Source organism: Platichthys flesus, chromosome 10 (assembly GCF_949316205.1).
Source record: "Platichthys flesus chromosome 10, fPlaFle2.1, whole genome shotgun sequence".
Classification (NCBI taxonomy): domain Eukaryota; kingdom Metazoa; phylum Chordata; class Actinopteri; order Pleuronectiformes; family Pleuronectidae; genus Platichthys; species Platichthys flesus.
Window position 1 is genome coordinate 23,890,126 of NC_084954.1, and position 26,409 is coordinate 23,916,534.

Here is a 26,409-nt window from a genome sequence, read left to right on the forward strand (position 1 = left end):
TCAAACTCAAGACGCCACGCCACGGTCACACGGTGTGACGAAAGGTCAATCTCTTAATCACTTTTTATCTCCATCTTGTTGTGATGGCACTGATCTTAATTTGAAGTTAATCTGATGAAAGCCCTGGGACAAGTGCATCAAGTAAAAATGTGGAATATGGAAAAAAAATGGCCACTTAATCCAAAATGGCGGCCTCCCTGTTTGGTCAAGCATACCTATCCAAGATATTTTTTTGTTTGTTATGAAACGACACATGTCCCGATAGATTTGTATAAATGTCGGTCATCGTAGTGCCGGGGTTGCCCTATAGGGGGCGCTGGTCAGTTTTTTTGCCACGCCCATTTCTTAAAACCATATGAATATCTTCAGGGGGGGGCTGTTGTTACACACATGTAGTTTGAGAGAGATAGAATCATGAACACTGAAGTTACAGCAATTTCGTGTTTCACGGCGAGTTGATGAACTTTAATGCCACGCCATTCATATGGCGTTTGACGAAAAGTCACGGTAATCTTATGTCTTCATTGTCAATGTCTTGGGACCCATTTGATACAGTTTGACATGGTTGAGGTCAGTGGATGAGGAGAAATTCATCCAAGTGTAAGACAAGCAAAAAACAAGACATTTCCTGTTGCCACCAGGGGGCGCTGCGGTTTTAAGTCATCATTTATGCATAGATGTCATCAGGCGGGGACTATTGTCTTACATGTCTAGTTTGGACTTGATTGGAACATGTATGTCCGAGATACAGATGCCCGTGTTTTGATGGCGTGTAACCAATTTTTAACGCCATGCCACGGTCACACGGTGTGATAAAAAAAAAATCCCTCAATCAGTTTTTATCTCCATCTTGTTGTGATGACACTCATCTGAATTTGAAGTTGATCTGATGAAAGCCCTGGGACAAGTACGTAAAAGTAAAAATGTGGGATATTGCCAAAATGGCCACTAAAAGCAAAATGGCGGACTTCCTGTTGCGTTTTTCATAATGCTCCATGAGACTTTTTTTCATGACTGGTCACGATACACCTATATCCAGATTTTGATGAAAATCCGTTATGTGGAAACCTAGGGGCTGGTTCCAGGGGGCGCTGTAGAGCCATTTTGCCACGCCCAATTCCAATTACTCCAGAATACTAAAATATCCGCAGACCTTGAATTTCCTGCAAAGTTTCATAACTTTTTGAGCATGTCTAGACCCTGAAAAAGCCCCCCAAAGGGAAATAATAATAATAACTAGGGCTACGTTGTAGCACTAACGGGCCCGAGCACAGGCAATTTCAAGTCTGTTGCGGTCGGGGAAGAGAGAACGTTCGATGACCAAGCGCTCGTCTCCACATTGCCTGCGTTTGCCCTGTGCGGCAAGGAAGATCGCTCCACTTCTTCTGGCCAGCCGCTGGTGCTGAACTAGAGGTAAGTAACCTTGAAACTATCCAACATAACCTATTGCTTTATCTATCATCATATGCTTACATGCCTCAAGTTTTTTGTAATATGTAATTGTTATAAAAGTTACCGTTTATTTATCACGTCTAATGAACAGATTGAAGCAAGATAACTCGACAGTCTTGTTTTGGTTGTGACATTATTTTTTTTAATGAGTTACTATCAATACGCTACACGTGTACGTTTCATGTGATAGTAACTGTTTCACCAATATTCTGATACAGGATGGTATATCCGCCATTACTATTTTCACATTGTTTATTTAGTCTGTCATGGAGTTGTAGAGTGAATTAGACAGTAGTGATAACATTATAATGTCCACACATCAGTGTTGTAAACACTTCTCCAATTAATTATATAATTATGTTTTCACACTGAGGGAAGTGGAGAGACTTGATGTGGACTGTTATCAACAGCTCTGTGGGAGATCATCACCTTGAATATTACAGATGAGGTAGAAAGACATTTTATCTATGTGTACAATGTTGTATTTCTTTGTCACGTTTTATCAAAAGCGATTTAAAGTATGTGCATTTAACCATTAGGATACAAACCCAGACCCTAGTACATCGGTTCTAGCTGAAATAAGTAGTGCTTCATAAACAACACAAAACATTCATAACAGTACGCTTCTGCTCCTCATTAATGCAGCTCCTGATGTCCCCAGCAGCAACATGGTGGAGATCTGCAGCTTCATGCTGGTCAACTGGAAGACAACTGATTAAGATTAAAAGATTAAGATTAAAATCCATTTATTCATCCCAAACACATGCACAGACATGCAAAGGCACACTCATGCAGGTAGGGAAATTTAATCGCTGCTTTTTACCCATCTGGTGCAGGACACACAGAGCAGTGAGCGACCATGTACGGCGCTCGGGGGAGCAGATGTTGGGGGAGTGAGGTGCCTTGCTCATGGGCACTAGAGAGGGTAGGGAGACTCTTGGATTTTTGGACAGATCAATCCAGGTTCGACTTTTGTTGTCTCTCCATGGAGTCGAACCAAAGACGAACCAGAGACCTTCTCTGCCCATAGTCCAAGTTTCTGCCACTCGACCACCGCCTCTCCTCATGCATCATCAAACTAGTAATCTACACATCACTCCATGCGTTGCTCCCTTAACTACAGATGGCCTGCGAATGTCATGGAGTTTTACAGTGAATTAGACAGTTTAGGTATGATTTTAATCTCCACACATCAGTGTTGTAAACAGTTCTCAAATTAATTATAGAATTATGTTTTCACACTGAGAGAAGTGGAAAGACTTGATTTGGACTGTTATCAATAGGTCTGTGGGAGATTATCACCTTGAATAGTACTGATGAGGTAGAAAGACATTTTATGTATTTGTACAATGTTGTATTTCTTTCAGCACTTTTATCAGAAGGGACTTAAAATATGTACATTTCACCATGAGGATATAAACCAAGACCACAGTACAACAGTTCTATCTGAAATCTGTTGTGCTTTATACACAACACAAAACATTCTTTAACAGTGCGTTTTTTCTCTTCATAGATGAAGAACTGCAGCACCTGATGTCCTCAGCAGCAACATGGTGGAGATCTGATTTGATACACTTTAGATAAGAACCCAGTGTTTTATATTTCTGCTTTGCCATAAGAGACAGAACATGGTCATCACAGCTGTGTCCTTCAGGCTCGTCTGTCCCTAATAAAATGATAGGAAACATGAAAGTGATCGTCATTATTGTAGAGGAAGAGTTACATATGAACAAAGTGTGTAATCTTATTTTCTGTGGATATTCAACTGTGTATTTGAATATGCTTTTGGATTAAAACGTGCACTACCATGACAATGAATGTTTTTAATGGAGCTATTTCACATTAAAAGTATTGCATTATAATTTAATACATTATGTATTATGTGCAATACTTTGATTGTTTTTAAGTAATGAAATCAGGTCTGTACCTGGAGTCAGTGTTCAGTCTGGTTGGATTCAAGTTGTGTGTCAAGTTGGACCTTCTAGAGGAACATGAAACCAATACACAGATATGTAAAGTCATACATGGGCCAGGTTAAGTAATTAACAGACTTTTAAATGGTAAAAATAAAATATTAGTTCAAAGTTAATCAGAGCATAATCATTTCAGATTAGGAAATAGGTAGTGCATATAAGCCCACAACTCTGTATGACACTGTCTGTTGTAGTAAAGGTACAAGGCTATGACTTACTCATATTTAACAAAAGAATTCAGTGAAGTCTGTCTGAGATTAACGATTTAAATACTGAAGGTGGGAGACACGGTTATTTTTCACTGTAACACGTGACAGGACATCAACACCGTGACTCTGAATAAAGAGCCTTAAAAGACGTAGTGCTCCTTTGAACAGCTGCTCTTACAATGTGTAGCAAGTGCTAAATCTCCATTAGTATAATAGTAACAAAAATCACCCTTTACATAATTGAACATATATTTTCCATGTGAACCCCTTTAACACAGTTCAATTCAGGAGCAAAATATAATTTATACAGTATTTATTAGAGCTAGTATTAGTAAACAGATCAAACAAATGCAGTACAACACATCACACATCCACAGTGTCTCTTTTGCTTATCATCACAGTCAGTCAGAAGTGTCCGTTTAACTTACGTAGCAGTTGAGAGATGCTTCGTCGGAGCTAGCAGGAGCTAGCTCATAGCCAGTGCTGCTGTTGAGAGCGGCAGAGTTCACACAGGAAAAGACACAACGGGAGAGGGGACAAAAACCTTTGAGTCCCACACTCTAACCTGCTGAGCGAACAACGTCCACAGTTACTCCGCCGCCGTCCTCTCATCCAGACTCGCCAACCGTTCTCCGGTTCTTCGTGATACACAGCTCCGCAGCTTGTGACGACGTAACTCATGAGGCGTTCACTTGCAGCTGTGTTAAATGCAGCTTCGTTTGTCATGGCGAGTTGAAGAAGTCTGCTGCAAAGCTATGAATAATCCGCATGATGAAAACTCACAGCAATGTTATGCCTACATTATCAATATATTGAGACCCATGTGACACAGTTTGACATGGTTTAGCAAAGTGAATGAGGAGAAATACATCCAAGTGTGAGACGTAACAAACCGAAAGCGGTCTCATGCTGCGTTCAGGGTAACTCTGTTAAAATGGGTTTCATAGGTCATGGTGAGCTGATGAACTTTGATGCCACGCCATTAACAATCTGCATGATGAAAAGTCACAATAATGTTATGCCTACATTATCAATATCTTGAGACCAATTTGACACAGTTTGACATGGTTTAGTAAAGTGGCTGGAGGGAAATACATCAAAGAGTAAGATGACCAAAACAAGACATTTCCTGATGCCACCAGGGGGCGCTTTCCTTTTAAGTCATGATTTCTAGGTAGATGTCTTCCGGTCGCGACTCTTGTCTTATATGTGTAGTTTGGAGTCGATTGGACAAAATATGTCTAAGTTACAGAAGCTCGCTTATATTGGCGTTTAGTCGAACTTTGAGACCTCACCACGGTCACACGGTATGATGAAAAGTTTAAATTCTGATAACTTTAGATCTTCATCTTGTTTTGTAGAGTCTCATCTAATTTTTAAGTTGATCTGATGAAAGCTGTCTGAGTAGTACATAAAAACATAACACGTACCAAAATAAGACATTTCGCGTTACCACCAGGGGGCGCTGTGATTGTAAGTCACAATTTCTGCACCCATGTCTTCTGGTGGCGACTCTTGTCGAATGTGTCTAGTTTGGACTCAATTGGACAAAATATGTCTGAAATATGGAAGCTTGTGTTTTGATGGCGTTTCATCAAACTTTAACGCCACACCACGGTCAGACGGTTTTGCTAAAACGTAATCCTTCAATAACTTTAGATCTCCAATTTGTTGTGATGACGATCGTCTAAATTTGAAGTTGATCTGATGAAAGCTGTACGACAAGTACATCAAAGAAAAAATATGGAATATGACCAAAATGGCCACTAAAGTCAAACTGGCGGGCTTCCTGTTGCGTTATTCATAATGCACTGATGGACTTTTTTGTGCATCTAGTCATGATACACAATAATCTTTGTTTTTTTTGAGGATCGGTGAATGCTAAATGAGGGGCTTTTCCGTAGGTGGCGCTCTTGAGCCATTTTGCCACGCCCTTTTCAAAATACTCCAGAATACGTAATTTTACGCCGCCTTCGAATTTACTGCAAACTCCTACAACTTTTTGAGCACATTAAAGCCCTCAAAAAGCCAATTCATTTAAGCTAAGAAAAATAATAATAATAATAATAATAATCATTTCAATTTCAATAGGGCCTCCCACCGATTTCGGTGCTCGGGCCCTAACTAGGGCTACGTTGTAGCACTTGCGGGCCCGAGCACCCGCACGTTGAAGCCTGTTGCGGTCGGTGGAGAGAGCGATCGATGACCAAGCGCACATCATCGATCGAGCATGCACTTCTCCACGTTGCATGCGTTTTGCGCTCTGCGGCAGTAGGTTTGCAAGTAGGTGGCGCCATCACTATTATTACGCACAGACATATATATCTGTTCATGTAGGCGCTCTGATGTAGCGTGAGCAATTTTGTGTCAATTGGACAATGTTAACACACCTTAATTTTCACACTGATCAGTAGGTGGCGCTATGACCCTGAACTAATATTTATATGTGGAGCTGTTCAGATCAGTATTGTGATCATAGGTCAGTAGTTTGGAGCCGGTTGGATAATGCAGAGTGGATTAACAAAGTACTTCCTGTTTCCTGGCGAATCAGTAGGTGGCGCTATGACAGTGAGGAAATATTGACACATAGAGCTGTTCAGGCTTGGACTCTGACCATGTGACAGAAGTTTTGTAGTGATAGGACAATGCACAGTGGAGTTATGATAACATCGTGTCCTTTGGCGAAGGAAAATCCTTCGCCGCACATCAATGTTTACACGGTTTGAGGAAACGTCACAATTCTGACCATGATCTAATGACTTGACTGATCTGATTTGAGCTGTATATTGTAAATCAGCAAGGAGCAGTTCATCAAAGTATAAAACATGTCACTTCCTGTAGCCACCAGGGGGCGCTGTAATTTCAAGTCATAATTTCTGTGTAGATGTCATCAGGATGGCACCCTTGTCTTACATGTCTAGTTTGGACTCGATTGGACAATGTATGTCCGAGATACAGAACCTCGTGTTTTGATGGCGTTTAATCAAACTCAAGACGCCACGCCACGGTCACACGGTGTGACGAAAGGTCAATCTCTTAATCACTTTTTATCTCCATCTTGTTGTGATGGCACTGATCTTAATTTGAAGTTAATCTGATGAAAGCCCTGGGACAAGTGCATCAAGTAAAAATGTGGAATATGGAAAAAAAATGGCCACTTAATCCAAAATGGCGGCCTCCCTGTTTGGTCAAGCATACCTATCCAAGATATTTTTTTTTTTGTTATGAAACGACACATGTCCCGATAGATTTGTATAAATGTCGGCCATCGTAGTGCCGGGGTTGCCCTATAGGGGGCGCTGGTCAGTTTTTTTGCCACGCCCATTTCTTAAAACCATATGAATATCTTCAGGGGGGGGCTGTTGTTACACACATGTAGTTTGAGAGAGATAGAATCATGAACACTGAAGTTACAGCAATTTCGTGTTTCACGGCGAGTTGATGAACTTTAATGCCACGCCATTCATATGGCGTTTGACGAAAAGTCACGGTAATCTTATGTCTTCAATGTCAATGTCTTGGGACCCATTTGATACAGTTTGACATGGTTGAGGTCAGTGGATGAGGAGGAATTCATCCAGGTGTAAGACAAGCAAAAAACAAGACATTTCCTGTTGCCACCAGGGGGCGCTGCGGTTTTAAGTCATCATTTATGCATAGATGTCATCAGGCGGGGACTATTGTCTTACATGTCTAGTTTGGACCTGATTGGAACATGTATGTCCGAGATACAGATGCCCGTGTTTTGATGGCGTGTAACCAATTTTTAACGCCATGCCACGGTCACACGGTGTGATAAAAAAAAAATCCCTCAATCATTTTTTATCTCCATCTTGTTGTGATGACACTCATCTGAATTTGAAGTTGATCTGATGAAAGCCCTGGGACAAGTACGTAAAAGTAAAAATGTGGGATATTGCCAAAATGGCCACTAAAAGCAAAATGGCGGACTTCCTGTTGCGTTTTTCATAATGCTCCATGAGACTTTTTTTCATGACTGGTCACGATACACCTATATCCAGATTTTGATGAAAATCCGTTATGTGGAAACCTAGGGGCTGGTTCCAGGGGGCGCTGTAGAGCCATTTTGCCACGCCCAATTCCAATTACTCCAGAATACTAAAATATCCGCAGACCTTGAATTTCCTGCAAAGTTTCATAACTTTTTGAGCATGTCTAGACCCTGAAAAAGCCCCCCAAAGGGAAATAATAATAATAATAATAATAATAATAATAATAATAATAAAAATCCTTACAGATTCAATAGGGCCTCTCACCATTCGGTGCTCGGGCCCTAATAATAATAATAATAATAAAAATCCTTACAGATTCAATAGGGCCTCTCACCATTCGGTGCTCGGGCCCTAATAATAAAAATCCTTACAGATTCAATAGGGCCTCTCACCATTCGGTGCTCGGGCCCTAATAATAATAAAAATCCTTACAGATTCAATAGGGCCTCTCACCATTCGGTGCTCGGGCCCTAACTAGGGCTACGTTGTAGCACTAACGGGCCCGAGCACAGGCAATTTCAAGTCTGTTGCGGTCGGGGAAGAGAGAACGTTCGATGACCAAGCGTTCGTCTCAGCGTTGCATGCATTTGCGCACTGCTGCAAGATAAACGCTTCACTTCCTGTAGCCAGCAGGTGGCGCTATGATTTTAAGTCATGGTGTCTTTGTTGATGTCATCAGGTCGCGCTTCTTGTCTTACATGTGTAGTTTGCACCTCGATTGGACCAAATATGTCCAAGATACAGAAGCTTGTGTTTTGATGGCGTTTAGTCACATTTTGACGCCTCGCCACGGTCACACGGTGTGGCGAAAAATTGATCTTTCAATAACTTTAGATCTCCATCTTGTTGTGATGACACTCGTCTAAATTTTCAGTTGATCTGATGAAAGCTCTCCAAGAAGTACTTGAAAATAAAAAACATGGAATATGGTCCAAATAGAAAATGGCGGGGTTCCTGTTGCGTTTTTCAAATTGCTCCGAGCGCGTTTTTTGTGCATCTGGTGATGATACACAACTGTCTTCAATTTCGTGAGGATCAGTGAATTCTAAATGAGGTGTTTCTCCATAAATGAGGGGAAGCTCCGTTGGTTGCGCTGTTGAGCCATTTTGCCACGCCCATTCTTTAAAACCATCTGAATATCTTCAAGGGAGGGGGGCTGATGATACACACATGTAGTTTGAGGGAGATGGACCCATGAACACGGAAGTTAAAGCGTTTTCGTGTGTCATGGCGAGCTGATGTGACGCCCCGCCACAGTCAGACAGTGTGACGAAAAGTTGTTTCTTTGATAACTTTAGATCTCCATCTTGTTGTGATGACGCTCGTCTAAATTTTCAGTTGATGTGATGAAAGCTGTACGAGAAGTATATCAAAGTAAAAGATTATGGAATATGACCAAAATGGCCACGAAATCGAAAATGGCGTGCTTCCTGTTGCGTTTTTCATATTGCTCCGAGCGCGTTTTTTGTGCATCTGGTGATGATACACAACTGTCTTCAATTTCGTGCGGATCAGTGAATGCTAAATGAGGTGTTTCTCCGTAAATGAGGGAAAGCACCGTTGGTGGCGCTGTTGAGCCATTTTGCCACACCCATTTCCAAATACCCCAGATTACGTAAATTTTCACGAGGCCCATAATCTGCCCTATAGATGTTGAATGCATTCTGTAGTGAGAACACATTCAAGCACATGTCCTACACCTCCATGAGAGGGGGGAGGGGTGAGAAGGGGGAGGGATGAGAGGGGTGAAAGGGGGTGGGGTAAGATGGGGGCGGGTTGATCTGAGGAGGTCTGTTTTAGACAGAGTAAAAAGGTGCTGTTTTAAATTATCCTTGGGGTATTTTTACCAAAATATTTTGCAGACATTTCATTAAGACCCCAAGGAACCATATCAACTGTGTTGAAATGGAAATAATATGTCCCCTTTAAAGCGAATATGTCCCCTTTAAGCAGTTTTTTGTGTGTCATGGTGAGCTGATTTGACGCCCCGCCACAGTCAGACGGTGTGTCGAAAAGTTGTTTCTTTGATAACTTTAGATCTCCATCTTGTTGTGATGCCACCCGTCTAAATGTTAAATTGATGTGATGAAAGCTCTCCGACAAATAAATCAAAAAGCACGATGTACAAAAACAAGACATTTCCTGATGCCACCAGGGGGCGCTTTCCTTTTAAGTCATGATTTCTAGGTAGATGTCTTCCGGTCGCGACTCTTGTCTTATATGTGTAGTTTGGAGTCGATTGGACAAAATATGTCTAAGTTACAGAAGCTCGCTTATATTGGCGTTTAGTCGAACTTTGAGACCTCACCACGGTCACACGGTGTGATGAAAAGTTTAAATATTGATAACTTTAGATCTTCATCTTGTTTTGTAGAGTCTCATCTAATTTTTAAGTTGATCTGATGAAAGCTCTCCGAGTAGTACATAAAAACATAACACGTCTTAAAAACAAGACATTTCCTGTTGCCCCCAGGGGGCGCTGTGATTGTAAGTCACAATTTCTGCACCGATGTCTTCTGGTCGCGATTCTTGTCGTATGTGTCTAGTTTGGACTCAATTGGACAAAATATGTCTGAAATATGGAAGCTTGTGTTTTGATGGCGTTTCATCAAACTTTAACGCCACACCACGGTCAGACGGTTTTGCTAAAACGTAATCCTTCAATAACTTTAGATCTCCACTTTGTTGTGATGACGATCGTCTAAATTTGAAGTTGATCTGATGAAAGCTGTACGACAAGTACATCAAAGAAAAAATATGGAATATGACCAAAATGGCCACTAAAGTCAAACTGGCGGGCTTCCTGTTGCGTTATTCATAATGCACTGATGGACTTTTTTGTGCATCTTGTCATGATACACAATAATCTATGTTTTTTTTGAGGATCGGTGAATGCTAAATGAGGGGCTTTTCCGTAGGTGGCGCTCTTGAGCCATTTTGCCACGCCCTTTTCAAAATACTTCAGAAAACGTAAACTTGCGCACATTTGTAATTTACTGTACACTTTAGAAACTTTTTGAGCACGTTAAAGCCCTCAAAAAGCCAATTCACTGAGCGAAGAAAAATAATAATAACTAGGGCTACGTTGTAGCACTAACGGGCCCGAGCACAGGCAATTTCAAGTCTGTTGCGGTCGGGGAAGAGAGAACGTTCGATGACCAAGCGCTCGTCTCCACATTGCCTGCGTTTGCCCTGTGCGGCAAGGAAGATCGCTCCACTTCTTCTGGCCAGCCGCTGGTGCTGAACTAGAGGTAAGTAACCTTGAAACTATCCAACATAACCTATTGCTTTATCTATCATCATATGCTTACATGCCTCAAGTTTTTTGTAATATGTAATTGTTATAAAAGTTACCGTTTATTTATCACGTCTAATGAACAGATTGAAGCAAGATAACTCGACAGTCTTGTTTTGGTTTTGACATTATTTTTTTTAATGAGTTACTATCAATACGCTACACGTTTACGTTTCATGTGATAGTAACTGTTTCACCAATATTCTGATACAGGATGGTATATCCGCCATTACTATTTTCACATTGTTTATTTAGTCTGTCATGGAGTTGTAGAGTGAATTAGACAGTAGTGATAACATTATAATGTCCACACATCAGTGTTGTAAACACTTCTCCAATTAATTATATAATTATGTTTTCACACTGAGGGAAGTGGAGAGACTTGATGTGGACTGTTATCAACAGCTCTGTGGGAGATCATCACCTTGAATATTACAGATGAGGTAGAAAGACATTTTATCTATGTGTACAACGTTGTATTTCTTTGTCACGTTTTATCAAAAGCGATTTAAAGTATGTGCATTTAACCATTAGGATACAAACCCAGACCCTAGTACATCGGTTCTAGCTGAAATAAGTAGTGCTTCATAAACAACACAAAACATTCATAACAGTACGCTTCTGCTCCTCATTAATGCAGCTCCTGATGTCCCCAGCAGCAACATGGTGGAGATCTGCAGCTTCATGCTGGTCAACTGGAAGACAACTGATTAAGATTAAAAGATTAAGATTAAAATCCATTTATTCATCCCAAACACATGCACAGACATGCAAAGGCACACTCATGCAGGTAGGGAAATTTAATCGCTGCTTTTTACCCATCTGGTGCAGGACACACAGAGCAGTGAGCGACCATGTACGGCGCTCGGGGGAGCAGATGTTGGGGGAGTGAGGTGCCTTGCTCATGGGCACTAGAGAGGGTAGGGAGACTCTTGGATTTTTGGACAGATCAATCCAGGTTCGACTTTTGTTGTCTCTCCATGGAGTCGAACCAAAGACGAACCAGAGACCTTCTCTGCCCATAGTCCAAGTTTCTGCCACTCGACCACCGCCTCTCCTCATGCATCATCAAACTAGTAATCTACACATCATTCCATGCGTTGCTCCCTTAACTACAGATGGCCTGCGAATGTCATGGAGTTTTACAGTGAATTAGACAGTTTAGGTATGATTTTAATCTCCACACATCAGTGTTGTAAACAGTTCTCAAATTAATTATAGAATTATGTTTTCACACTGAGAGAAGTGGAAAGACTTGATTTGGACTGTTATCAATAGGTCTGTGGGAGATTATCACCTTGAATAGTACTGATGAGGTAGAAAGACATTTTATGTATTTGTACAATGTTGTATTTCTTTCAGCACTTTTATCAGAAGGGACTTAAAATATGTACATTTCACCATGAGGATATAAACCAAGACCACAGTACAACAGTTCTATCAGAAATCTGTTGTGCTTTATACACAACACAAAACATTCTTTAACAGTGCGTTTTTTCTCTTCATAGATGAAGAACTGCAGCACCTGATGTCCTCAGCAGCAACATGGTGGAGATCTGATTTGATACACTTTAGATAAGAACCCAGTGTTTTATATTTCTGCTTTGCCATAAGAGACAGAACATGGTCATCACAGCTGTGTCCTTCAGGCTCGTCTGTCCCTAATAAAATGATAGGAAACATGAAAGTGATCGTCATTATTGTAGAGGAAGAGTTACATATGAACAAAGTGTGTAATCTTATTTTCTGTGGATATTCAACTGTGTATTTGAATATGCTTTTGGATTAAAACGTGCACTACCATGACAATGAATGTACAGTATGGAGTTATTTCACATTCAAAGTATTGCATATATTATTTAATACACAATGTATTATGTGCAGTACTTTGCCATGGTTGTTTGTAATTAATGAAAAGAGGTCTGTACCTGAAGTCGGTGTTCAATGTGGTTGAATTCCAGTTGTCTCATGCTGGACATGCTAGAGAAAATTTCAACATAAATATACAAATGTGTAAAGTCATACATGTGCCAGGTTAAGTCCTTAACACACTTTAAATGGTAAAAAAGGAAGTGTATTACTTCAAAGTTAAACAGATCATAATCATTTCAGCTTAGGAAATAGTTAGTGTACATCAGCATCAAATTCTCTATTACACTGTCTGTTCTAATAAAGATACAAGGCTATAATTTATTTATATTTAACAGAACAATTCAGTGAAATCTGCCTGAGATTACAATGTAAACAGTGCAGGCAGCAGAACGTTTAGCTTTCTCTGTAAGACATCATAACAATACTCTGAATAAAGAGCTTTGGAAGTTGAATTCCCCTTTAAACATCTGCTCTTAAAATACAGATGTGACTTTAAATACGCACGTTTCAATTGATCACTGTAAGTCTGTTTCAGTAGAATAACTAACTGTGTAACATTGTCAAGTCAAATGCCTTGGCGAGTGAAACCATTTTATAGCAATAGATATCCTGATGGAGCTAATTCACCGGACACACACAGTCTCCTGTCTCAGATTTAACCTCATAAACTAACGCATGCCACTGCTGGGCGGACCTACTCATGTCGGTTCATATCGGTGTGTGTCGGTAATAGTGCCGTTCGCATTAAACAGGAGTTAATGCCCCAGATCGGAGTTCGTATTTAGCCTCCATGCTAACGGACGTTAGCTCGAATGCATGGTACTAAAACACCCTGCGAATCACTTCTACACATCTAAATAAAATACTGAGCTTGACTTACCACAGAAACGGGAGCGCAGACGTCTTTAACGTGTCCGTCAGCAGAACAAGCAAAACATCAAACTGTGTTATTCATCCGATACTGAGTGGGAGGTTTCGAAAGTCTCGAGTTGTGTTCAATGACACAGGAAAAAGTAAGGAGAAGGGAGGGCGCAGCTCACTGTGACGTCACGTAAATTTCAAACCACTATATCGCTTATTATAGCGATATAGAGGTAGTTACGAAAAAGTTCACCCCCTCAGAGTTTTAATGAAGGAAGAACATAGCGATTGAGACTAAAACCAAAGTTTGAATAATGCTGTAAACAGGTTTAATTCTACTCTAAAATTGGGCATTTTAACATGGGATTCAATGGGACTCTCTCCGACGAGCTGATGAACTTTCAAGCCATGCCATTAATAAACCGCATGATAAAAAGTCACAATAATCTTATGGCTACATTATCAATGTCTTGAGACCCATTAAACAAAGTTTGACATGGTTTTGCATATTGGATGAGCAGGAATACATCAGAGTGTCAGCTATACATTTCCTGCTGCCACCAGGGGGCGCTGTCATTTTAAGTCACGATTTCTGTATAGATGTCTTCATATCGCAACTATTGTCTTATGTGTCTAGTTTGGACTTGATTAGACAAAATATGTCCAAGATACAGAAGCTCGTGTTTTAGTGCGTTTCACCGAAGTCTCATCAAACTTTAGCGCCACGCCACAATCACACGGTTTGACGAAAAGTCGATCTTTCAATAACTTTAGATCTTCATTTTGTTGTGATGACAGTCGTCTAAATATTAAGTTGATTTGATAAAAGCTGTACGACTAGTATATAAAAACATAAAACGTGACAAAAACAAGACTTTTCCTGCTGTCACCAGGGGGCGCTGTCACTTTAAGTCACGATTTCTGTATAGATGTCTTCATATCTCTACTCTTGTCTTATGTGTGTAGTTTGGACTCGATAGGACAAAATAAGTCTGAGATATAGAAGCCCGTGTTTTGATGGCGTTTAATCAAACTTTAACGCCACACCACGGTCAGACGGTTTTGCTAAAACGTAATCCTTCAATAACTTTAGATCTCCAATTTGTTGTGATGACGATCGTCTAAATTTGAAGTTGATCTGATGAAAGCTGTACGACAAGTACATCAAAGAAAAAATATGGAATATGACCAAAATGGCCACTAAAGTCAAACTGGCGGGCTTCCTGTTGCGTTATTCATAATGCACTGATGGACTTTTTTGTGCATCTAGTCATGATACACAATAATCTTTGTTTTTTTTGAGGATCGGTGAATGCTAAATGAGGGGCTTTTCCGTAGGTGGCGCTCTTTAGCCATTTTGCCACGCCCTTTTCAAAATACTCCAGAATACGTAATTTTACGCCGCCTTCGAATTTACTGCAAACTCCTACAACTTTTTGAGCACATTAAAGCCCTCAAAAAGCCAATTCATTTAAGCTAAGAAAAATAATAATAATAATAATAATAACTAGGGCTACGTTGTAGCACTAACGGGCCCGAGCACAGGCAATTTCAAGTCTGTTGCGGTCGGGGAAGAGAGAACGTTCGATGACCAAGCGCTCGTCTCCACATTGCCTGCGTTTGCCCTGTGCGGCAAGGAAGATCGCTCCACTTCTTCTGGCCAGCCGCTGGTGCTGAACTAGAGGTAAGTAACCTTGAAACTATCCAACATAACCTATTGCTTTATCTATCATCATATGCTTACATGCCTCAAGTTTTTTGTAATATGTAATTGTTATAAAAGTTACTGTTTATTTATCACGTCTAATGAACAGATTGAAGCAAGATAACTCGACAGTCTTGTTTTGGTTGTGACATTATTTTTTTTAATGAGTTACTATCAATACGCTACACGTGTACGTTTCATATGATAGTAACTGTTTCACCAATATTCTGATACAGGATGGTATATCCGCCATTACTATTTTCACATCGTTTATTTAGTCTGTCATGGAGTTGTAGAGTGAATTAGACAGTAGTGATAACATTATAATGTCCACACATCAGTGTTGTAAACACTTCTCCAATTAATTATATAATTATGCTTTCACACTGAGGGAAGTGGAGAGACTTGATGTGGACTGTTATCAACAGCTCTGTGGGAGATCATCACCTTGAATATTACAGATGAGGTAGAAAGACATTTTATCTATGTGTACAATGTTGTATTTCTTTGTCACGTTTTATCAAAAGCGATTTAAAGTATGTGCATTTAACCATTAGGATACAAACCCAGACCCTAGTACATCGGTTCTAGCTGAAATAAGTAGTGCTTCATAAACAACACAAAACATTCATAACAGTACGCTTCTGCTCCTCATTAATGCAGCTCCTGATGTCCCCAGCAGCAACATGGTGGAGATCTGCAGCTTCATGCTGGTCAACTGGAAGACAACTGATTAAGATTAAAAGATTAAGATTAAAATCCATTTATTCATCCCAAACACATGCACAGACATGCAAAGGCACACTCATGCAGGTAGGGAAATTTAATCGCTGCTTTTTACCCATCTGGTGCAGGACACACAGAGCAGTGAGCGACCATGTACGGCGCTCGGGGGAGCAGATGTTGGGGGAGTGAGGTGCCTTGCTCATGGGCACTAGAGAGGGTAGGGAGACTCTTGGATTTTTGGACAGATCAATCCAGGTTCGACTTTTGTTGTCTCTCCATGGAGTCGAACCAAAGACGAACCAGAGACCTTCTCTGCCCATAGTCCAAGTTTCTGCCACTCGACCACCGCCTCTCCTCATGCATCATCAAACTAGTAATCTACACATCACTCCATGCGTTGCTCCCTTAACTACAGATGGCCTGCGAATGTCATGGAGTTTTACAGTGAATTAGACAGTTTAGGTATGATTTTAATCTCCACACATCAGTGTTGTAAACAGTTCTCAAATTAATTATAGAATTATGTTTTCACACTGAGAGAAGTGGAAAGACTTGATTTGGACTGTTATCAATAGGTCTGTGGGAGATTATCACCTTGAATAGTACTGATGAGGTAGAAAGACATTTTATGTATTTGTACAATGTTGTATTTCTTTCAGCACTTTTATCAGAAGGGACTTAAAATATGTACATTTCACCATGAGGATATAAACCAAGACCACAGTACAACAGTTCTATCTGAAATCTGTTGTGCTTTATACACAACACAAAACATTCTTTAACAGTGCGTTTTTTCTCTTCATAGATGAAGAACTGCAGCACCTGATGTCCTCAGCAGCAACATGGTGGAGATCTGATTTGATACACTTTAGATAAGAACCCAGTGTTTTATATTTCTGCTTTGCCATAAGAGACAGAACATGGTCATCACAGCTGTGTCCTTCAGGCTCGTCTGTCCCTAATAAAATGATAGGAAACATGAAAGTGATCGTCATTATTGTAGAGGAAGAGTTACATATGAACAAAGTGTGTAATCTTATTTTCTGTGGATATTCAACTGTGTATTTGAATATGCTTTTGGATTAAAACGTGCACTACCATGACAATGAATGTTTTTAATGGAGCTATTTCACATTAAAAGTATTGCATTATAATTTAATACATTATGTATTATGTGCAATACTTTGATTGTTTTTAAGTAATGAAATCAGGTCTGTACCTGGAGTCAGTGTTCAGTCTGGTTGGATTCAAGTTGTGTGTCAAGTTGGACCTTCTAGAGGAACATGAAACCAATACACAGATATGTAAAGTCATACATGGGCCAGGTTAAGTAATTAACAGACTTTTAAATGGTAAAAATAAAATATTAGTTCAAAGTTAATCAGAGCATAATCATTTCAGATTAGGAAATAGGTAGTGCATATAAGCCCACAACTCTGTATGACACTGTCTGTTCTAGTAAAGTTACAAGGCTATGACTTACTCATATTTACCAAAAGAATTCAGTGAAGTCTGTCTGAGATTAACGATTTAAATACTGAAGGTGGGAGACACGGTTATTTTTCACTGTAACACGTGACAGGACATCAACACCGTGACTCTGAATAAAGAGCCTTAAAAGACGTAGTGCTCCTTTGAACAGCTGCTCTTACAATGTGTAGCAAGTGCTAAATCTCCATTAGTATAATAGTAACAAAAATCACCCTTTACATAATTGACCATATATTTTCCATGTGAACCCCTTTAACACAGTTCAATTCAGGAGCAAAATATAATTTATACAGTATTTATTAGAGCTAGTATTAGTAAACAGATCAAACAAATGCAGTACAACACATCACACATCCACAGTGTCTCTTTTGCTTATCATCACAGTCAGTCAGAAGTGTCCGTTTAACTTACGTAGCAGTTGAGAGATGCTTCGTTAGAGCTAGCAGGAGCTAGCTCATAGCCAGTGCTGCTGTTGAGAGCGGCAGAGTTCACACAGGAAAAGACACGACGGACGGGGGAAAAAAGCTTTGAGTGCGTCCCACACTCTAACCTGCTGAGCTAACAACGTCCACAGTGACTCCGCCGCCGTCCTCTCATCCAGACTCGCCAACCGTTCTCCGGTTCTTCGTGATACACAGCTCCGCAGCTTGTGACGACGTAACTTTTTCCAGAGTGTCATGAGGCGTTCACTTGCAGCTGTGTTAAATGCAGCTTCGTTTGTCATGGCGAGTTGAAGAAGTCTGCTGCAAAGCTATGAATAATCCGCATGATGAAAACTCACAGCAATGTTATGCCTACATTATCAATATATTGAGACCCATGTGACACAGTTTGACATGGTTTAGCAAAGTGAATGAGGAGAAATACATCCAAGTGTGAGACGTAACAAACCGAAAGCGGTCTCATGCTGCGTTCAGGGTAACTCTGTTAAAATGAGTTTCATTGGTCATGGTGAGCTGATGAACTTTGATGCCACGCCATTAACAATCTGCATGATGAAAAGTCACAATAATGTTATGCCTACATTATCAATATCTTGAGACCAATTTGACACAGTTTGACATGGTTTAGTAAAGTGGCTGGAGGGAAATACATCAAAGAGTAAGATGACCAAAACAAGACATTTCCTGATGCCACCAGGGGGCGCTTTCCTTTTAAGTCATGATTTCTAGGTAGATGTCTTCCGGTCGCGACTCTTGTCTTATATGTGTAGTTTGGAGTCGATTGGACAAAATATGTCTAAGTTACAGAAGCTCGCTTATATTGGCGTTTAGTCGAACTTTGAGACCTCACCACGGTCACACGGTATGATGAAAAGTTTAAATTCTGATAACTTTAGATCTTCATCTTGTTTTGTAGAGTCTCATCTAATTTTTAAGTTGATCTGATGAAAGCTGTCTGAGTAGTACATAAAAACATAACACGTACCAAAACAAGACATTTCGTGTTACCACCAGGGGGCGCTGTGATTGTAAGTCACAATTTCTGCACCCATGTCTTCTGGTGGCGACTCTTGTCGAATGTGTCTAGTTTGGACTCAATTGGACAAAATATGTCTGAAATATGGAAGCTTGTGTTTTGATGGCGTTTCATCAAACTTTAACGCCACACCACGGTCAGACGGTTTTGCTAAAACGTAATCCTTCAATAACTTTAGATCTCCAATTTGTTGTGATGACGATCGTCTAAATTTGAAGTTGATCTGATGAAAGCTGTACGACAAGTACATCAAAGAAAAAATATGGAATATGACCAAAATGGCCACTAAAGTCAAACTGGCGGGCTTCCTGTTGCGTTATTCATAATGCACTGATGGACTTTTTTGTGCATCTAGTCATGATACACAATAATCTTTGTTTTTTTTGAGGATCGGTGAATGCTAAATGAGGGGCTTTTCCGTAGGTGGCGCTCTTGAGCCATTTTGCCACGCCCTTTTCAAAATACTCCAGAATACGTAATTTTACGCCGCCTTCGAATTTACTGCAAACTCCTACAACTTTTTGAGCACATTAAAGCCCTCAAAAAGCCAATTCATTTAAGCTAAGAAAAATAATAATAATAATAATAATAATAATCATTTCAATTTCAATAGGGCCTCCCACCGATTTCGGTGCTCGGGCCCTAATAATAATCTTTTCAATTTCAATAGGTCCTCTCACCGATTTCGGTGCTCGGGCCCTAACTAGGGCTACGTTGTAGCACTTGCGGGCCCGAGCACCCGCACGTTGAAGCCTGTTGCGGTCGGTGGAGAGAGCGATCGATGACCAAGCGCACATCATCGATCGAGCATGCACTTCTCCACGTTGCATGCGTTTTGCGCTCTGCGGCAGTAGGTTTGCCAGTAGGGGGCGCCATCACTATTATTACGCACAGACATATATATCTGTTCATGTAGGCGCTCTGATGTAGCGTGAGCAATTTTGTGTCAATTGGACAATGTTAACACAACTTAATTTTCACACTGATCAGTAGGTGGCGCTATGACCCTGAACTAATATTTATATGTGGAGCTGTTCAGATCAGTATTGTGATCATAGGTCAGTAGTTTGGAGCCGGTTGGATAATGCAGAGTGGATTAACAAAGTACTTCCTGTTTCCTGGCGAATCAGTAGGTGGCGCTATGACACTGAGGAAATATTGACACATAGAGCTGTTCAGGCTTGGACTCTGACCATGTGACAGAAGTTTTGTAGTGATAGGACAATGCACAGTGGAGTTATGATAACATCGTGTCCTTTGGCGAAGGAAAATCCTTCGCCGCACATCAATGTTTACACGGTTTGAGGAAACGTCACAATTCTGACCATGATCTAATGACTTGACTGATCTGATTTGAGCTGTATATTGTAAATCAGCCAGGAGCAGTTCATCAAAGTATAAAACATGTCACTTCCTGTAGCCACCAGGGGGCGCTGTAATTTCAAGTCATAATTTCTGTGTAGATGTCATCAGGATGGCACCCTTGTCTTACATGTCTAGTTTGGACTCGATTGGACAATGTATGTCCGAGATACAGAACCTCGTGTTTTGATGGCGTTTAATCAAACTCAAGACGCCACGCCACGGTCACACGGTGTGACGAAAGGTCAATCTCTTAATCACTTTTTATCTCCATCTTGTTGTGATGGCACTGATCTTAATTTGAAGTTAATCTGATGAAAGCCCTGGGACAAGTGCATCAAGTAAAAATGTGGAATATGGAAAAAAAATGGCCACTTAATCCAAAATGGCGGCCTCCCTGTTTGGTCAAGCATACCTATCCAAGATATTTTTTTGTTTGTTATGAAACGACACATGTCCCGATAGATTTGTATAAATGTCGGCCATCGTAGTGCCGGGGTTGCCCTATAGGGGGCGCTGGTCAGTTTTTTTGCCACGCCCATTTCTTAAAACCATATGAATATCTTCAGGGGGGGGCTGTTGTTACACACATGTAGTTTGAGAGAGATAGAATCATGAACACTGAAGTTACAGCAATTTCGTGTTTCACGGCGAGTTGATGAACTTTAATGCCACGCCATTCATATGGCGTTTGACGAAAAGTCACGGTAATCTTATGTCTTCATTGTCAATGTCTTGGGACCCATTTGATACAGTTTGACATGGTTGAGGTCAGTGGATGAGGAGAAATTCATCCAAGTGTAAGACAAGCAAAAAACAAGACATTTCCTGTTGCCACCAGGGGGCGCTGCGGTTTTAAGTCATCATTTATGCATAGATGTCATCAGGCGGGGACTATTGTCTTACATGTCTAGTTTGGACTTGATTGGAACATGTATGTCCGAGATACAGATGCCCGTGTTTTGATGGCGTGTAACCAATTTTTAACGCCATGCCACGGTCACACGGTGTGATAAAAAAAAAATCCCTCAATCATTTTTTATCTCCATCTTGTTGTGATGACACTAATCTGAATTTGAAGTTGATCTGATGAAAGCCCTGGGACAAGTACGTAAAAGTAAAAATGTGGGATATTGCCAAAATGGCCACTAAAAGCAAAATGGCGGACTTCCTGTTGCGTTTTTCATAATGCTCCATGAGACTTTTTTTCATGACTGGTCACGATACACCTATATCCAGATTTTGATGAAAATCCGTTATGTGGAAACCTAGGGGCTGGTTCCAGGGGGCGCTGTAGAGCCATTTTGCCACGCCCAATTCCAATTACTCCAGAATACTAAAATATCCGCAGACCTTGAATTTCCTGCAAAGTTTCATAACTTTTTGAGCATGTCTAGACCCTGAAAAAGCCCCCCAAAGGGAAATAATAATAACTAGGGCTACGTTGTAGCACTTGCGGGCCCGAGCACCCGCACGTTGAAGCCTGTTGCGGTCGGTGGAGAGAGCGATCGATGACCAAGCGCACATCATCGATCGAGCATGCACTTCTCCACGTTGCATGCGTTTTGCGCTCTGCGGCAGTAGGTTTGCCAGTAGGTGGCGCCATCACTTTTATTACGCACAGACATATAGATCTGTTCAAGTAGGCGCTCTGATGTAGCGTGAGAAATTTTGTGTCAATTGGACAATGTTTCCGCAACTTAATTTTCACACTGATCAATAGGTGGCGCTATGATCCTGAACTAATATTCATATATGGAGCTGTTCTATTCAGGATTGTGATCATAGGTCAGTAGTTTGGAGCCGGTTGGATAATGCAGAGTGGATTAACAAAGTACTTCCTGTTTCCTGGCAAATCAGTAGGTGGCGCTATAACACTGAGGAAATATTGACACATAGAGCTGTTCAGGCTTGGACTCTGACCATGTGACAGAAGTTTTGTAGTGATAGGACAATGCACAGTGGAGTTATGATAACATCGTGTCCTTTGGCGAAGGAAAATCCTTCGCCGCACATCAATGTTTACACGGTTTGAGGAAACGTCACAATTCTGACCATGATCTAATGACTTGACTGATCTGATTTGAGCTGTATATTGTAAATCAGCCAGGAGCAGTTCATCAAAGTATAAAACATGTCACTTCCTGTAGCCACCAGGGGGCGCTGTAATTTCAAGTCATAATTTCTGTGTAGATGTCATCAGGATGGCACCCTTGTCTTACATGTCTAGTTTGGACTCGATTGGACAATGTATGTCCGAGATACAGAACCTCGTGTTTTGATGGCGTTTAATCAAACTCAAGAAGCCACACCACGGTCACACGGTGTGACGAAAGGTCAATCTCTTAATCACTTTTTATCTCCATCTTGTTGTGATGGCACTGATCTTAATTTGAAGTTAATCTGATGAAAGCCCTGGGACAAGTGCATCAAGTAAAAATGTGGAATATGGAAAAAAAATGGCCACTTAATCCAAAATGGCGGCCTCCCTGTTTGCTCAAGCATACCTATCCAAGATATTTTTTTGTTTGTTATGAAACGACACATGTCCCGATAGATTTGCATAAATGTCGGCCATCGTAGTGCCGGGGTTGCCCTATAGGGGGCGCTGGTCAGTTTTTTTGCCACGCCCATTTCTTAAACCATATGAATATCTTCAGGGGGGGGCTGTTGTTACACACATGTAGTTTGAGAGAGATAGAATCATGAACACTGAAGTTACAGCAATTTCGTGTTTCACGGCGAGTTGATGAACTTTAATGCCACGCCATTCACATGGCGTTTGACGAAAAGTCACGGTAATCTTATGTCTTCATTGTCAATGTCTTGGGACCCATTTGATACAGTTTGACATGGTTGAGGTCAGTGGATGAGGAGAAATTCATCCAAGTGTAAGACAAGCAAAAAACAAGACATTTCCTGTTGCCACCAGGGGGCGCTGCCGTTTTAAGTCATCATTTATGCATAGATGTCATCAGGCGGGGACTATTGTCTTACATGTCTAGTTTGGACTTGATTGGAAAATGTATGTCCGAGATACAGATGCCCGTGTTTTGATGGCGTGTAACCAATTTTTAACGCCATGCCACGGTCACACGGTGTGATAAAAAAAAAATCCCTCAATCATTTTTTATCTCCATCTTGTTGTGATGACACTCATCTGAATTTCAAGTTGATCTGATGAAAGCCCTGGGACAAGTACGTAAAAGTAAAAATGTGGGATATTGCCAAAATGGCCACTAAAAGCAAAATGGCGGACTTCCTGTTGCGTTTTTCATAATGCTCCATGAGACTTTTTTTCATGACTGGTCACGATACACCTATATCCAGATTTTGATGAAAATCCGTTATGTGGAAACCTAGGGGCTGGTTCCAGGGGGCGCTGTAGAGCCATTTTGCCACGCCCAATTCCAATTACTCCAGAATACTAAAATATCCGCAGACCTTGAATTTCCTGCAAAGTTTCATAACTTTTTGAGCATGTCTAGACCCTGAAAAACCCCCCCAAAGGGAAATAATAATAATAATAATAACTAGGGCTACGTTGTAGCACTTGCGGGCCCGAGCACCCGCACGTTGAAGCCTGTTGCGGTCGGTGGAGAGAGCGATCGATGACCAAGCGCACATCATCGATCGAGCATGCACTTCTCCACGTTGCATGCGTTTTGCGCTCTGCGGCAGTAGGTTTGCCAGTAGGTGGCGCCATCACTATTATTACGCACAGACATATATATCTGTTCATGTAGGCGCTCTGATGTAGCGTGAGCAATTTTGTGTCAATTGGACAATGTTAACACAACTTAATTTTCACACTGATCAGTAGGTGGCGCTATGACCCTGAACTAATATTTATATGTGGAGCTGTTCAGATCAGTATTGTGATCATAGGTCAGTAGTTTGGAGCCGGTTGGATAATGCAGAGTGGATTAACAAAGTATTTCCTGTTTCCTGGCGAATCAGTAGGTGGCGCTATGACACTGAGGAAATATTGACACATAGAGCTGTTCAGGCTTGGACTCTGACCATGTGACAGAAGTTTTGTAGTGATAGGACAATGCACAGTGGAGTTATGATAACATCGTGTCCTTTGGCGAAGGAAAATCCTTCGCCGCACATCAATGTTTACAAGGTTTGAGGAAACGTCACAATTCTGACCATGATCTAATGACTTGACTGATCTGATTTGAGCTGTATATTGTAAATCAGCCAGGAGCAGTTCATCAAAGTATAAAACATGTCACTTCCTGTAGCCACCAGGGGGCGCTGTAATTTCAAGTCATAATTTCTGTGTAGATGTCATCAGGATGGCACCCTTGTCTTACATGTCTAGTTTGGACTCGATTGGACAATGTATGTCCGAGATACAGAACCTCGTGTTTTGATGGCGTTTAATCAAACTCAAGACGCCACGCCACGGTCACACGGTGTGACGAAAGGTCAATCTCTTAATCACTTTTTATCTCCATCTTGTTGTGATGGCACTGATCTTAATTTGAAGTTAATCTGATGAAAGCCCTGGGACAAGTGCATCAAGTAAAAATGTGGAATATGGAAAAAAAATGGCCACTTAATCCAAAATGGCGGCCTCCCTGTTTGGTCAAGCATACCTATCCAAGATATTGTTTTGTTTGTTATGAAACGACACATGTCCCGATAGATTTGTATAAATGTCGGCCATCGTAGTGCCGGGGTTGCCCTATAGGGGGTGCTGGTCAGTTTTTTTGCCACGCCCATTTCTTAAAACCATATGAATATCTTCAGGGGGGGGCTGTTGTTACACACATGTAGTTTGAGAGAGATAGAATCATGAACACTGAAGTTACAGCAATTTCGTTTTTCACGGCGAGTTGATGAACTTTAATGCCACGCCATTCATATGGCGTTTGACGAAAAGTCACGGTAATCTTATGTCTTCATTGTCAATGTCTTGGGACCCATTTGATACAGTTTGACATGGTTGAGGTCAGTGGATGAGGAGAAATTCATCCAAGTGTAAGACAAGCAAAAAACAAGACATTTCCTGTTGCCACCAGGGGGCGCTGCGGTTTTAAGTCATCATTTATGCATAGATGTCATCAGGCGGGGACTATTGTCTTACATGTCTAGTTTGGACTTGATTGGAACATGTATGTCCGAGATACAGATGCCCGTGTTTTGATGGCGTGTAACCAATTTTTAACGCCATGCCACGGTCACACGGTGTGATAAAAAAAAAATCCCTCAATCATTTTTTATCTCCATCTTGTTGTGATGACACTCATCTGAATTTGAAGTTGATCTGATGAAAGCCCTGGGACAAGTACGTAAAAGTAAAAATGTGGGATATTGCCAAAATGGCCACTAAAAGCAAAATGGCGGACTTCCTGTTGCGTTTTTCATAATGCTCCATGAGACTTTTTTTCATGACTGGTCACGATACACCTATATCCAGATTTTGATGAAAATCCGTTATGTGGAAACCTAGGGGCTGGTTCCAGGGGGCGCTGTAGAGCCATTTTGCCACGCCCAATTCCAATTACTCCAGAATACTAAAATATCCGCAGACCTTGAATTTCCTGCAAAGTTTCATAACTTTTTGAGCATGTCTAGACCCTGAAAAAGCCTCCCAAAGGGAAATAATAATAATAATAATAATAATAATAATAATAATAATAAAAATCCTTACAGATTCAACACGGTGTGATAAAAAAAAAATCCCTCAATCATTTTTTATCTCCATCTTGTTGTGATGACACTCATCTGAATTTGAAGTTGATCTGATGAAAGCCCTGGGACAAGTACGTAAAAGTAAAAATGTGGGATATTGCCAAAATGGCCACTAAAAGCAAAATGGCGGACTTCCTGTTGCGTTTTTCATAATGCTCCATGAGACTTTTTTTCATGACTGGTCACGATACACCTATATCCAGATTTTGATGAAAATCCGTTATGTGGAAACCTAGGGGCTGGTTCCAGGGGGCGCTGTAGAGCC

The 26,409-nt window shown here is 40.9% G+C and overlaps 4 long non-coding RNA genes across 4 annotated transcripts; 3 read left to right on the forward strand and 1 right to left on the reverse strand.

Annotated features, from left to right (window-relative positions):
- Nucleotides 1-1,762: 1,762 nt before the first annotated feature.
- Nucleotides 1,763-3,260, forward strand: LOC133962246 (uncharacterized). The gene is made up of 2 exons (XR_009922094.1): nt 1,763-2,247; nt 2,966-3,260. It is a non-coding gene; the product is annotated as an uncharacterized LOC133962246 (long non-coding RNA).
- An 8,335-nt stretch (nt 3,261-11,595) lies between these two features.
- LOC133962249 (uncharacterized) lies at nt 11,596-12,745 on the forward strand. Its single transcript, XR_009922096.1, has 2 exons — nt 11,596-11,732; nt 12,451-12,745. It is a non-coding gene; the product is annotated as an uncharacterized LOC133962249 (long non-coding RNA).
- On the reverse strand, nt 12,476-13,806 carry LOC133962248 (uncharacterized). Its single transcript, XR_009922095.1, has 3 exons — nt 13,695-13,806; nt 12,871-12,922; nt 12,476-12,603 (listed from the first exon to the last, which is right to left on the reverse strand). It is a non-coding gene; the product is annotated as an uncharacterized LOC133962248 (long non-coding RNA).
- Nucleotides 13,807-15,833: 2,027 nt separating this feature from the next.
- On the forward strand, nt 15,834-17,206 carry LOC133962257 (uncharacterized). The gene is made up of 2 exons (XR_009922098.1): nt 15,834-16,193; nt 16,912-17,206. It is a non-coding gene; the product is annotated as an uncharacterized LOC133962257 (long non-coding RNA).
- Nucleotides 17,207-26,409: the final 9,203 nt, after the last annotated feature.